At 37.6% G+C, this 12,740-nt stretch overlaps 1 non-coding gene across 1 annotated transcript; it reads right to left on the reverse strand.

Moving 5' to 3' along the window:
- Window positions 1-650: 650 nt before the first annotated feature.
- LOC140885804 (small nucleolar RNA R71) lies at window positions 651-761 on the reverse strand. Its single transcript, XR_012151220.1, has one exon. It is a non-coding gene; the product is annotated as a small nucleolar RNA R71 (small nucleolar RNA).
- Window positions 762-12,740: the final 11,979 nt, after the last annotated feature.

A 12,740-nucleotide genomic window follows, 5' to 3' on the forward strand; every position in this document is an offset into this window, starting at 1 on the left:
TACACTTGGGTGAATTACAATTTAAGTTGTAGCAAGTTTTTGGCGCCGTTGCCGGGGAGGTATAAATTAAGTTTAATTTTATGTTATTTATGTAAATAGTATGTTGTTTTTAATTGTATGATTGTTTGGAGTCGTAAACAAAGTGGTAGACTTGTTCGAGTAACTGAAAATATTTTAAACATGGACGATAATTCTAATAATCAAGATGATAATAATAATAATAATAATAATAATAATAATAATAATAATAATAATAATAATAATAATAATCATAATCATCATCAAGAACATGAACAACCAAGAACACTTAGACACCATATGAATCCAATAATAACTAGTACACCATCTTGTTTAGTTTTTCCTCCTGATGCATCTAATTTCAATTTTAAGCCACAAGTCATTCAACTTTTACCAAATTTTCATGGCTTAGATTCTGAAAATCCATATTTGCATTTAAGAGAATTTGAGGAGGTTTGCAACACTTATAATGATCAAAATTGTAGCATGGATACTGTTCGATTAAAGCTTTTCCCTTTTTCCTTAAAAGATAAAGCTAAAACATGGTTGCAAAATTTGAGATCAAGTTCAATAAGATCATGGGAAGAAATGCAACAACAATTTCTAAAAAAGTTTTTTCCTTCCCATAGAACAAACTCTTTTAAAAGACAAATTACAACTTTTTCTCAAAAACAAGGGGAAACATTTTATCAATGTTGGGATAGATATAAAGAGTTACTTAATACATGCCCACATCATGGTTTTGAAATATGGAGGATAGTTTCTCACTTTTATGAAGGTTTAATACCTAAAGATAGGCAAATGATAGAATTCATGTGTAATGAAACTTTTGAAGATAAAAACCCAAATGAAGCTATAGAATATTTGGAGTCATTAGCAGAAAATGCTCAAAATTGGGATAATATAGGCTCAATTGAACCACCAAGTAAAACCAATAATTCAACAAATGGGAGTGGTATTTATCATCTTAAAGATGATGTAGATGTTCAAGCTAAACTTGCATCTTTAGCAAGAAAAATCGAGTCATTAGAAATGAAAAAGAGTGATCAATTAAAAAGTGTTCAAGAAATTTTTTGTCATATATGTGACACACATGATCACCTTACAAAAAATTGTCCTACTTTGCCTTCATTTAAAGAATGTCTCCATGAACAAGCCAATTATGTTAACAATTTTAAAAAACCAACATTAGATCCTTTTTCACAAACATATAATCCTGGTTGGAGAAATCATCCTAATTTTAGTTGGAGGAACGATAATAATGCACAACCTTCACAACAACCTTTTCACAATAACCAAAGTCATCAAGGTTATGCTCCTTATATCCCACCTCCAAGAAAACATTTTGAAGATGAAATTCATGCATACATTCAAAAGCAAGAGTCTATCAATATTCAAAACATTCAATCTATGAATGATTTGAAAGAAACTCTTGAAAAATTTGCATCTGCACTTAATATTCATGAAAAAGGAAAATTTCCATCTCAACCACAACCCAATCCTAAAAATCAAAATCAAGAAAAATTTGATCAAGTAAAATCTGTTATTACTCTTAGAAGTGGTAAAATAGTTAATGATCCATATAGTGATGAAAACAAAGATCAGTCAAACTCAAAGAGTAAGGATGAAAATCTTGATACTTTCGAGAAAGATGATACTTTGAGTCCTAAGATTAAGAAAGTTGATGATACATTATGTAGTAACTCAGATACCATTTTAAGATAATAATATGTTAAACATGATTAAGGGTTGGTATTTAACCAATTTCGGAGTGTTATTGGACTTCAGAAGTAAAATTTGGGCTTTTTAATTTTGGGCCGGATAGTAAGCTCCGATCCCAGATAGTAAGCTCCGATCCTGGATAGTAAGCTCCGATTGGAACGGAAGCTCCGATCCTGGAACGGAAGTTCCGATCCCCAGCTGCCAGAAATGATCGATGACTTAGTCGCGAGTTTTGACAAGTGTCGATCATAGAGCAGATCGGAAGCTCCGATCATAGATCGGAAGCTCCGATCCTGGCGTGGCAGACATGCACGCAATGAGCTGGATCGGAAGCTCCGATCCCGAAATCGGAAGTTCCGATCTTGGCCGAGAAATTTGGCTATAAATAGGGCCGTTCAGAGTTCATTTTCAATTACGAATTCCCGAGTTTCCTTCTTCAATTATATAGTGTGAGATATACACTTGAGGGCCCTATCGGTTATAATCGAAGTTCTGGAATAACCAACTTGTGGTTATAGTCATCCGGGACTAGCATCTTCAAAGGGCTTACTTCGGACGAAGGTATGGTCCGGGAATCGATTTAAGTTTTGGGAGTACTTATTAGCTTAGTTAAGGCTTATAGAACTTGTGTAGTGATACGATGAACTTTTGAATATAGGCTTGGAACCTAGGATCTACTTTACTTGATCTAGCCTAGAGGTACGTACACATTGACTGAGATTGCCAGCGAGTATACATGTTTATATGTTGCATTTTATTTGGCATTATTATATGGCATGATATATGATTTACCGCTTTCTATATCCATATGTCATGTGCATATACACGTTGAGCCTATACCTTGTTATACCTGACTATAGAGCCGCTCAGCTCTATACTCGATAGTCTGTCACTGAGAGTACTGCGACGGCGGGGGCATTTATGTCTGTCTACTCTGGTGTACTAGACGAGTGTGGTTGCACCCAGAGGTTGATCCGTGCGGTGGCAGCACTCATGTGGCGCCGGTTCTGAGCATGACTTTTCAGATGACCCTGTACCAGTCATCATGTTGCATGCATTATATACATATGTTTACTGATGTCTATGTACTGGGCGTAGCGCTCACGTCCTAGTTGTTATCTTGGACACCCTATTCCATGGGGCAGGTCGCAAGATGGACGGAACTGGTAGTTCAAGGCAGGACTAGGGAGCAGGAGCTTTGAAAGTTTTTATACAGCATGATTTATTAGTTGTATAATGTTTACTTTTAAGATTTCGATTTGGTTGTATCACTACAGATTTAAGTCTGGATTATGTTACTAAGCTGATATGTAAATTATGGTTTTGTTTCCGCATGTCTTACTCTGTTAAGTTATTTTGCTGTATTAAGTTTAATGCATGCTATTAGTTGCCAGTTAGTAGGTGATACCATGCAGGGTCACTACATTTTTGGTATCAGAGCATGCTTAGATTTTGGGATTAGTAATTGGGATTTAGTTTAGTCTTGAGTAATTCTTGCGCATTTGGGATTTTAATGTGTAATTCTTTTCAGGATATGGCTGACGAGAGTCATGGTAGTGTTGGCCAGGGAGGTGGTCATCATCATCGTCGTCATCATCATTAGGATGATCGACATTGTCCTCATGAGGGTCGACGTCGCTATACTATTAATAAGTTCATGCAGGTAGGACCGAAACCCTTAGTGGGAGGCGAGAATCCTGAACAAGCTAGAAGTTGGATGTCTAAACTTGAGAGCGCGTTCCGAGCTTTCGAGTGTACTGAGGAGCAGAAACTGGAAGTTCTAGAATTCGTTCTAGAAGATAGAGCACGTTTTTGGTGGGATGCCAAGGTTGCTCAGGCACGTACTGAGAGAGGACAGGTGACTTGGGGGGATTTTTGTCGGGAGTTTCAGAAATTATATTTTCCTCCGGCTGTTCGCCAAGCACGATCTATGGAGTTTCTTACTTTGAGGCAAGGATCAATGACTATTGATCAGTATCAGCAGCGATTTCTTGATCTGCTACCTTTCAGTCCTCATATTAATGCGAGTAATGCGTCGAAGTATGATATCTTTCTGCAAGGCCTGAACCAAGATATCTACTCTCAGGTTGTCGTCTGTGATGACCCGGTATCTTATGAGACTTTGGTGAACCGTTGCCGTCTTGTGGAGACCAGCAACAGGCGTGAACAGTTGATGATGCCAGCACAGCCTAGTGGATTTATTGAGCCTCGAGCTCAATCTGTTGTGTCATCTGTACCTACGTCTTCTTCTACTCCTACTACTTTGTCTGGTTCTCGTGGTTCACGAGGTACATTCCGCTTTGGGAAGAAGAAGAAGAAGGAGGAGTTTTGTAGCCACTGTGGTGGGAAGCATCCTGCAGCTTCATGTCGGAGAGCTACTGGGGTTTGTTATATTTGTGGTCAGCAGGGACATCTGCAGAGAGATTGTCCTCAGCGTATGGGTTCTGCTAGTGGATCGGGATCCCAGGTTGGATCTCAGGCTTCTACTTTTCCACGTCAGCAGCCAGCACCACAGAGTTCTTCTGGTTTTCGTCCCCATACTCAAGGGCAGGTGTTTGCTCTGTCTCAGGAGCAGGCTACTGAGGGAAGCGATCGCATGTTGGCAGGTAACTTCTTGTTATGTGGTATTCCTGCACTTGTATTAATTGATACTGGAGCATCGCATTCCTTTATTTCTAGTCGCTTCGTTAAGAGACATAGATTACCTTACGTATCATTAGATATGGATTTAGTTGTATCTACTCCGTTGGAGCAGGAGGTAGTAACTAAGCGTCTAGTGATGGGTTGCCTTCTGGAATTTGAGGGTAATGTGTTATCGGCTAATTTGATGATATTAGCGATGACGGATTTTGATTTTATTTTGGGAATAGATATGCTGACTTTGTATCACGCTACTGTGGATTGTTATCAGCGTCTGGTACAGTTTCATCCCGTTGAGGGTGATAGCTGGTACTTTTATGGAGAGGGTGCGCGACCTCCGATGCCACTTGTTTCGGCTCTGAAGGCATGTCATGTCTTGGAGTCAGGTGGGGAGGGCTACCTCATCTATGCGGTTGATATGTCTGCGAGTAGTCCGGGTATTGATCAGCTACCGATTGTCAGCGAGTTTCCTGACGTATTCCCTGATGAGATTCCTGGTTTTCCTCCGGTTCGAGAGGTTGAATTTGGTATTGATCTAGTACCAGGAACTACGCCTATATCCCGAGCACCTTATCGTCTGGCACCGTCCGAGATGAGGGAATTGAAACAGCAGTTGCAAGATCTGCTTGATAAGGGATATATTCGTCCGAGTGTTTCTCCGTGGGAAGCACCTGTTTTGTTTGTCAAGAAAAAAGATGGATCGATGCGATTATGTATTGATTACAGGCAGTTGAATCGTGTCACCATCAAGAATAAGTATCCTTTGCCGCGGATTGATGATCTGTTCGATCAACTACAGGGTACTTCTGTTTATTCGAAGATAGATCTGAGATCTGGATACCATCAGATGCGGATACGAGACTCAGATATATCTACGACTGCTTTCAGGACCAGATACGGGCATTATGAGTTTCTGGTGATGCCATTCGGTTTGACGAATGCACCGGCAGTCTTTATGAATCTGATGAATCAGGTATTTCGATATTATCTGGATAGATTTGTCATCGTCTTTATAGATGATATTCTTGTTTATTCTCATGACAAGGATGAGCATGCACAACATTTGAGGATTGTTCTACAGACGTTACAAGATAAGCAGCTATATGCGAAATTGAGCAAGTGTGAATTCTGGCTTGATCGGGTAGTATTTCTCGGTCATGTGATTTCAAGTGAAGGGATATCTGTTGATCCTAGTAAGATAGAGGCAGTGCTGAACTGGTCTCGTCCGACAACGGTTGCTGAGATTCGTAGTTTCTTGGGTCTAGCGGGATATTACCGTCGGTTCATCGAGAATTTTTCACAGTTGGCCAGGCCTTTGACTCAGCTTACTCGGAAAGATGTTACCTTCATTTGGTCCTCGGATTGTGAGGAGTCATTTCACGAGCTGCGTAGACGTCTTACTACTGCACCTGTGCTAGCTCTACCTTCTGGATCAGGAGGTTATGTTGTTTATACTGATGCCTCTGGTCAGGGGTTGGGATGTGTGTTGACACAGCATGGAGATGTTATTACCTATGCTTCTCGACAGTTGAAGACGCATGAGAGTAATTATCCAGTGCATGATCTCGAGTTAGCCGCCATTGTATTTGCGCTCAAGATTTGGAGACATTATCTTTATGGCGAGAAATTTGAGATATTTACGGATCACAAGAGTTTGAAGTATTTATTCACTCAGGCAGAGTTGAATATGCGACAGAGACGCTGGATGGATATTCTGAAGGATTATGATTGTGAAATCAAATATCATCCAGGTTCTGCTAATCTTACTGCTGATGCCTTGAGTCGGCAGGTGAGACTGTCTGCACTTCAGACTAATGAAATATCTCATATGATTCAAGAGTGCTGTTTATTGAGTTTTACGCTCAAGCACAAGAAAGGGAGGAATGGGATTCGTTTGTATACTATTCTATCTGAGCCAGCATTGTATTCTCGGATCAGAGATGCTCAGATATCTGATGTTAAGACTCAGCGATTGGCACGTCTAGCCAATGGAGTTAATACATCTGGATTCCATTTTCAGGCAGATGGTTTATTGTGCCTATCCAATAGAGTGGTTGTACCTAATGTTGCGGAGCTCAGGAATGATATTCTATCTCAAGCTCACAGGAGTCGATTATCAGTTCATCCTGGAAGTATGAAAATGTATAAGGACTTGCGAACTAGATTCTGGTGGAAGGGGATGAAGCAAAGTGTGTATCAATTTGTTTCGAGATGTTTGGTTTGTCAACAGGTCAAGGCTGAACATCGACGACCAGGTGGATTACTGCAGAATTTTGAGATTCCCGAATGGAAGTGGGAGCACGTAACTATGGATTTTGTCACCCACTTACCTATGACGTCACGTCAGTGTGATGCTATCTGGGTCATTGTTGACCGTTTGACGAAATCAGCACACTTTATTCCTTATAACCGGGAGTATTCTTATGATCGCATGACACGCTTATATATCCAGGAGATTGTGCGATTACATGGGATTCCAGTGAGTATTGTCAGTGATAGAGATCCGCGATTTACTTCACGTTTTTGGGGTATTTTTCAGCAGGCGTTGGGTACCACTCTGAGTTTGAGCACTGCGTATCATCCGGAGACTGATGGACAGTCAGAGCGCACTATTTGTACGCTGGAGGATATGCTACATTCTTCTGTCATGGACTTTGGTTTATCTTGGCAGGATCAGTTACCTTTGATTGAATTTGCCTACAATAACAGTTATCATCGTAGTATTGATATGGCACCTTTCGAGGCATTGTATGGTCGACGGTGTCGTACTCCGTTATTCTGGGATGAAGTCGGGGAACGGCAAGTCGAGGGTCCTGAATTGGTGCAGCAGATTGTAGACAAGGTAGATTTGATCAAGCATAGGATCAAAGTTGCTCAAGATAGACAAGCCAGTTATGCGAATATTCGCCGCAGGCCATTTCAGTTTGAGCCTGGTGAATATGTATTTCTGCAAGTATCACCTTTCAGGAAGGTGATGAGATTCGGTGTGAAAGGCAAGTTGTCTCCTCGTTACATTGGGCCTTTCCAGATACTGGAGAAGATCGGAGATGTTGCTTATCGTTTGGCTTTACCGCCATCTCTTTCCAGTATACACAATGTTTTTCATGTGTCGTTTCTTCGACAGTACATAGCTGATGAATCTCATGTGATTCAGTCTACTGATATTCAGCTAGAGCCAGATCTGTCTTTTGTTGAACGACCAATCTGTATCCTAGACAGGAAGGAGAAAGTTCTTCGGAACAAGACTATACCACTTGTAATGGTACAGTGGCAGCGCCGAGGCGTTGAAGAAGCAACTTAGGAAACTGAGAGTCGTATGCGAGCAGAATATCCTGAGTTGTTTGCTTTTTATTTTTGATTACCATGTAAGATGTACTTACAGTTGTTGTAATAAGCCATGGTTTGATGTTTCATATTGTTATCTTTATTATCTTTAGATGTTATTTCGCGGACGAAATATCTAAAGGTGGGGAGAATGTAGTAACTCAGATACCATTTTAAGATAATAATATGTTAAACATGATTAAGGGTTGGTATTTAACCAATTTCGGAGTGTTATTGGACTTCAGAAGTAAAATTTGGGCTTTTTAATTTTGGGCCGGATAGTAAGCTCCGATCCCAGATAGTAAGCTCCGATCCTGGATAGTAAGCTCCGATTGGAACGGAAGCTCCGATCCTGGAACGAAAGTTCCGATCCCCAGCTGCCAGAAATGATCGATGACTCAGTCGCGAGTTTTGACAAGTGTCGATCATAGAACAGATCGGAAGCTCCGATCGTAGATCAGAAGTTCCGATCCTGGCGTGGCAGACATGCACGCAATGAGCTGGATCGGAAGCTCCGATCCCGAAATCGGAAGTTCCGATCCTGGCCGAGAAATTTGGCTATAAATAGGGCCGTTCAGATTTCATTTTCAATTACGAATTCCCGAGTTTCCTTCTTCAGTTATATAGTGTGAGATATACACTTGAGGGCCCTATCGGTTATAATCGAAGTTCTGGAATAACCAAGTTGTGGTTATAGTCATCCGGGACTAGCATCTTCAAAGGGCTTACTTCGGACGAAGGTATGGTCCGGGAATCGATTTAAGTTTTGGGAGTACTTATTAGCTTAGTTAAGGCTTATAGAACTTGTGTAGTGATACGATGAACTTTTGAATATAGGCTTGGAACCTAGGATCTACTTTACTTGATCTAGCCTAGAGGTACGTACACATTGACTGAGATTGCCAGCGAGTATACATGTTTATATGTTGCATTTTATTTGGCATTATTATATGGCATGATATATGATTTACCGCTTTCTATATCCATATGTCATGTGCATATACACGTTGAGCCTATACCTTGTTATACCTGACTATAGAGCCGCTCAGCTCTATACTCGATAGTCTGTCACTGAGAGTACTGCGACGGCGGGGGCATTTATGTCTGTCTACTCTGGTGTACTAGAAGAGTGTGGTTGCACCCAAAGGTTGATCCGTGCGGTGGCAGCACTCATGTGGCGCCGGTTCTGAGCATGACTTTTCAGATGACCCTGTACCAGTCATCATGTTGCATGCATTATATACATATGTTTACTGATGTCTATGTACTGGGCGTAGCGCTCACGTCCTAGTTGTTATCTTGGACACCCTATTCCATGGGGCAGGTCGCAGGATGGACGGAACTGGTAGTTCAAGGCAGGACTAGGGAGCAGGAGCTTTGAAAGTTTTTATACAGCATGATTTATTAGCTGTATAATGTTTACTTTTAAGATTTCGATTTGGTTGTATCACTACAGATTTAAGTCTGGATTATGTTACTAAGCTGATATGTAAATTATGGTTTTGTTTCCGCATGTCTTACTCTGTTAAGTTATTTTGCTGTATTAAGTTTAATGCATGCTATTAGTTGCCAGTTAGTAGGTGATACCATGCAGGGTCACTACACATTATCTGAAATAATATGTGAGTCAAATAAACATGTTCCTTTTCCTCATGCATTAGTTAATAATAAAAAACAAAAAAATGATTCTGATATTTATGAAGTTTTTAAACAAGTAAAAATAAATATTCCATTATTAGATGCTATTAAACAAGTGCCTTCTTATGCAAATTTTTTAAAAGATTTATGTACTGTGAAAAGACAATTGCATGTAAAGAAGAAAGCATTCTTAACGGAGCAAGTAAGCTCTATTATTCAAAATAATTCTACCTTGAAATATAAAGATCCCGGTTGTCCAACAATTTCATGTATTATTGGAAAAAATAAAATTAAAAAAGCTTTGTTAGATTTGGGAGCAAGTGTGAATTTAATTCCTTATTCAGTTTATGAAAAGCTTAAGTTGGGAGATTTAAAACCTACATCTGTTACTCTTTTACTAGCCGATAGGTCAATCAAAATACCTAGAGGTATTGTAGAAGATGTATTAGTTCAAGTTGATAAATTCATATATCCCGTGGATTTTATTGTCTTGGATACACAACCAATAGAAGTACATAACGAAATTCCAGTAATATTGGGACGTCCATTTCTAGCAACTTCAAATGCTTTAATTAATTGTCGAAATGGAATAATGAAATTGTCTTTTGGAAATATGACTTTAGAACTTAATGTGTTCAATTTATGTAAACAACCAAGTATTAATGAAGATGAAGATGATAATGCAATAGAAACAATCGTGGAAGAAAATATACACCAAGAAAACTTAAATCAACAATCTGAAGTTTGTTTAGTGGAAAGTTTTGATTCAAAAAATGTTTTTAAATCAAAGTTATTTGAAGAAATTAATGAACTTGAAGAAGTAAAAGAAAATGATCATCCAAAACTTGAATTAAAACCCTTACCAATAGAACTAAAATATGCTTTCCTTGGTGAAAATCAAACATATCCTATTGTAATATCTTCTACCCTCTTACCAAAACAAGAAGAAGATTTAATAACACTACTTAAAATACACAAAAATGCAATTGGATGGACTTTGCAAGATATAAAAGGTATAAATCCTTTAATCTGCACACATAGAATTCACTTGAAAGAAAATGCTAAAACATATCAACAATCACAAAGAAGATTAAATCCACACATGAAAGAAGTTGTTAAAAATGAAGTTTTAAAACTATTAGATGCCGGAATTATTTATCCAATCTCGGATAGTAAATGGGTAAGTCCAACACAAGTAGTACCAAAAAAATCAGGCATCACTGTTATAAAAAATGAAAAGGGAGAATTATTACAAGCTAGGATTCCATCTAGTTGGCGTATGTGCATTGATTATAGAAAATTAAATGATGCAACTAGAAAAGATCACTTTCCGTTATCATTTTTAGATCAAATTTTAGAGAAAGTGGCAGGTAATCCTTATTATTGTTTTCTTGATGGGTATTCGGGGTATTATCAAATACCAATATCATTAGAAGATCAAGAAAAAACTACTTTCACTTGTCCGTTCGGAACTTTTGCTTTTAAAAGAATGCCATTTGGTTTATGTAATGCCTCGGCTACTTTTCAAAGATGCATGCTAAGTATTTTTAGTGACATGATTGAAGAATTTGTGGAAGTTTTTATGGATGATATAACTGTTTTTGGAAACTCATTTGAAAACTGTCTTAAAAATTTGGAAGAAGTTTTAAAAAGATGTGAAGAAAAAAATCTTGTTTTAAATTGGGAAAAATGTCACTACATGGTTAAATCTGGAATTGTGTTAGGGCATGTCATATCTGAAAAAGGAATTGAAGTTGATAAAGCTAAGGTTGATGTTATTGCTAATTTACCATCACCAAACACGATCAAAGAAATTCGATCATTTTTGGGTCATGCGGGATTTTATAGAAGATTTATAAAAAATTTTAGCATAATATCGAAACCAATTTCAAATCTTTTAACAAAAGATGCACAATTTGAATGGACTCAAGAATGTGAAACTGCTTTTAAAAAGATAATTAATCTTTTAACTACATCACCTATTTTACAACCTCCTGATTGGTCTTTACCATTTGAATTAATGTGTGATGCAAGTGATTATGCTGTAGGAGCCGTGTTAGGACAAAGAAAAGAAGGTAAACCTTATGTGATCTATTATGCAAGTAGAACCTTAAATAGTGCTCAAATCAATTATTCAACAACTGAAAAAGAATTACTTTCAGTAGAGTTTGCATTAGATAAATTTCGATCCTATTTAATTGGTTCTACTACTATTGTTTACACTGATCATTCTGCCATAAAATATTTATCAAATAAACAAGATGCTAAGCCGAGATTAATAAGATGGATTTTGTTGTTACAAGAATTTGATCTTGTAATAAAAGATAAAAAAAGGAAAAGAGAATGTAGTAGCCGATCATTTATCAAGAATAATTTCTGAATCATCTCAAAATGAAATACCAATAAATGAAAATTTTCCGGATGATCAACTATTTTATGCTACTACTATGCCTTGGTTTGCTAATATTGTAAATTTTCTTGTGACAAATAAAATGCCTTCACATTGGAGTTCACAAGATAAAAATAAATTCTTGAAAGAGGTCAAAAAATTTTATTGGGATGATCCTTATTTGTTTAAGTATTGTCCTGATCAAATTTTTCGACGATGCATACCCGACAATGAGGTAAGTAGTGTCATTAAATTTTGTCATTCTGAGGCATGTGGAGGTCATTTTTCATAAAAAAAAACAGCTGCAAAAATCTTTCAATGTGGATTTTATTGGCCTTTTTTATTCAAAGATACACATTCATTTTGCAAATCTTGTGAAAATTGTCAGAAAATGGGTTCAATTTCAAAACGAAACATGATGCCTTTAAATCCAATCATGATTATTGAAATATTTGACAGTTGGGGAATAGATTTTATGGGTCCATTTCCATTATCTTTTGGATTCACTTATATTTTAGTGGCTGTCGATTATGTTTCAAAATGGATTGAAGCAATTGCATGTAGAACTAATGATCATAAAGTTGTGATAAAACTTTTGAAAGAAAATATTTTTAGTCGATTTGAAATACCTAGAGCTATAATAAGTGATGGGGGAAGTCATTTTATAAATAAATCATTTTCTTCGTTGTTAAGAAAATATGGTATTACACATAAAGTTTCTACTCCATATCACCCTCAAACGAATGGTCAGGTTGAACTTGCAAATAAAGAAATAAAACAAATTTTGGAAAAAACAGTCAATCCAAATCGAAAAGATTGGTCTTTAAGATTAAGTGATGTATTATGGGCATATAGAACTGCATTTAAAACATCATTGGGGATGTCACCATATAGATTAGTTTTTGGAAAGCATTGTCATCTACCTGTTGAAATTGAACATAAAGCTTATTGGGCAATTAAAGCGTTTAATACTAATTTAGATGATGCATCTAAATTAAGAAAATTGCAA

Source organism: Henckelia pumila, chromosome 2 (assembly GCF_033568475.1).
Source record: "Henckelia pumila isolate YLH828 chromosome 2, ASM3356847v2, whole genome shotgun sequence".
In the NCBI taxonomy this organism is placed as follows: Eukaryota; Viridiplantae; Streptophyta; class Magnoliopsida; order Lamiales; family Gesneriaceae; genus Henckelia; species Henckelia pumila.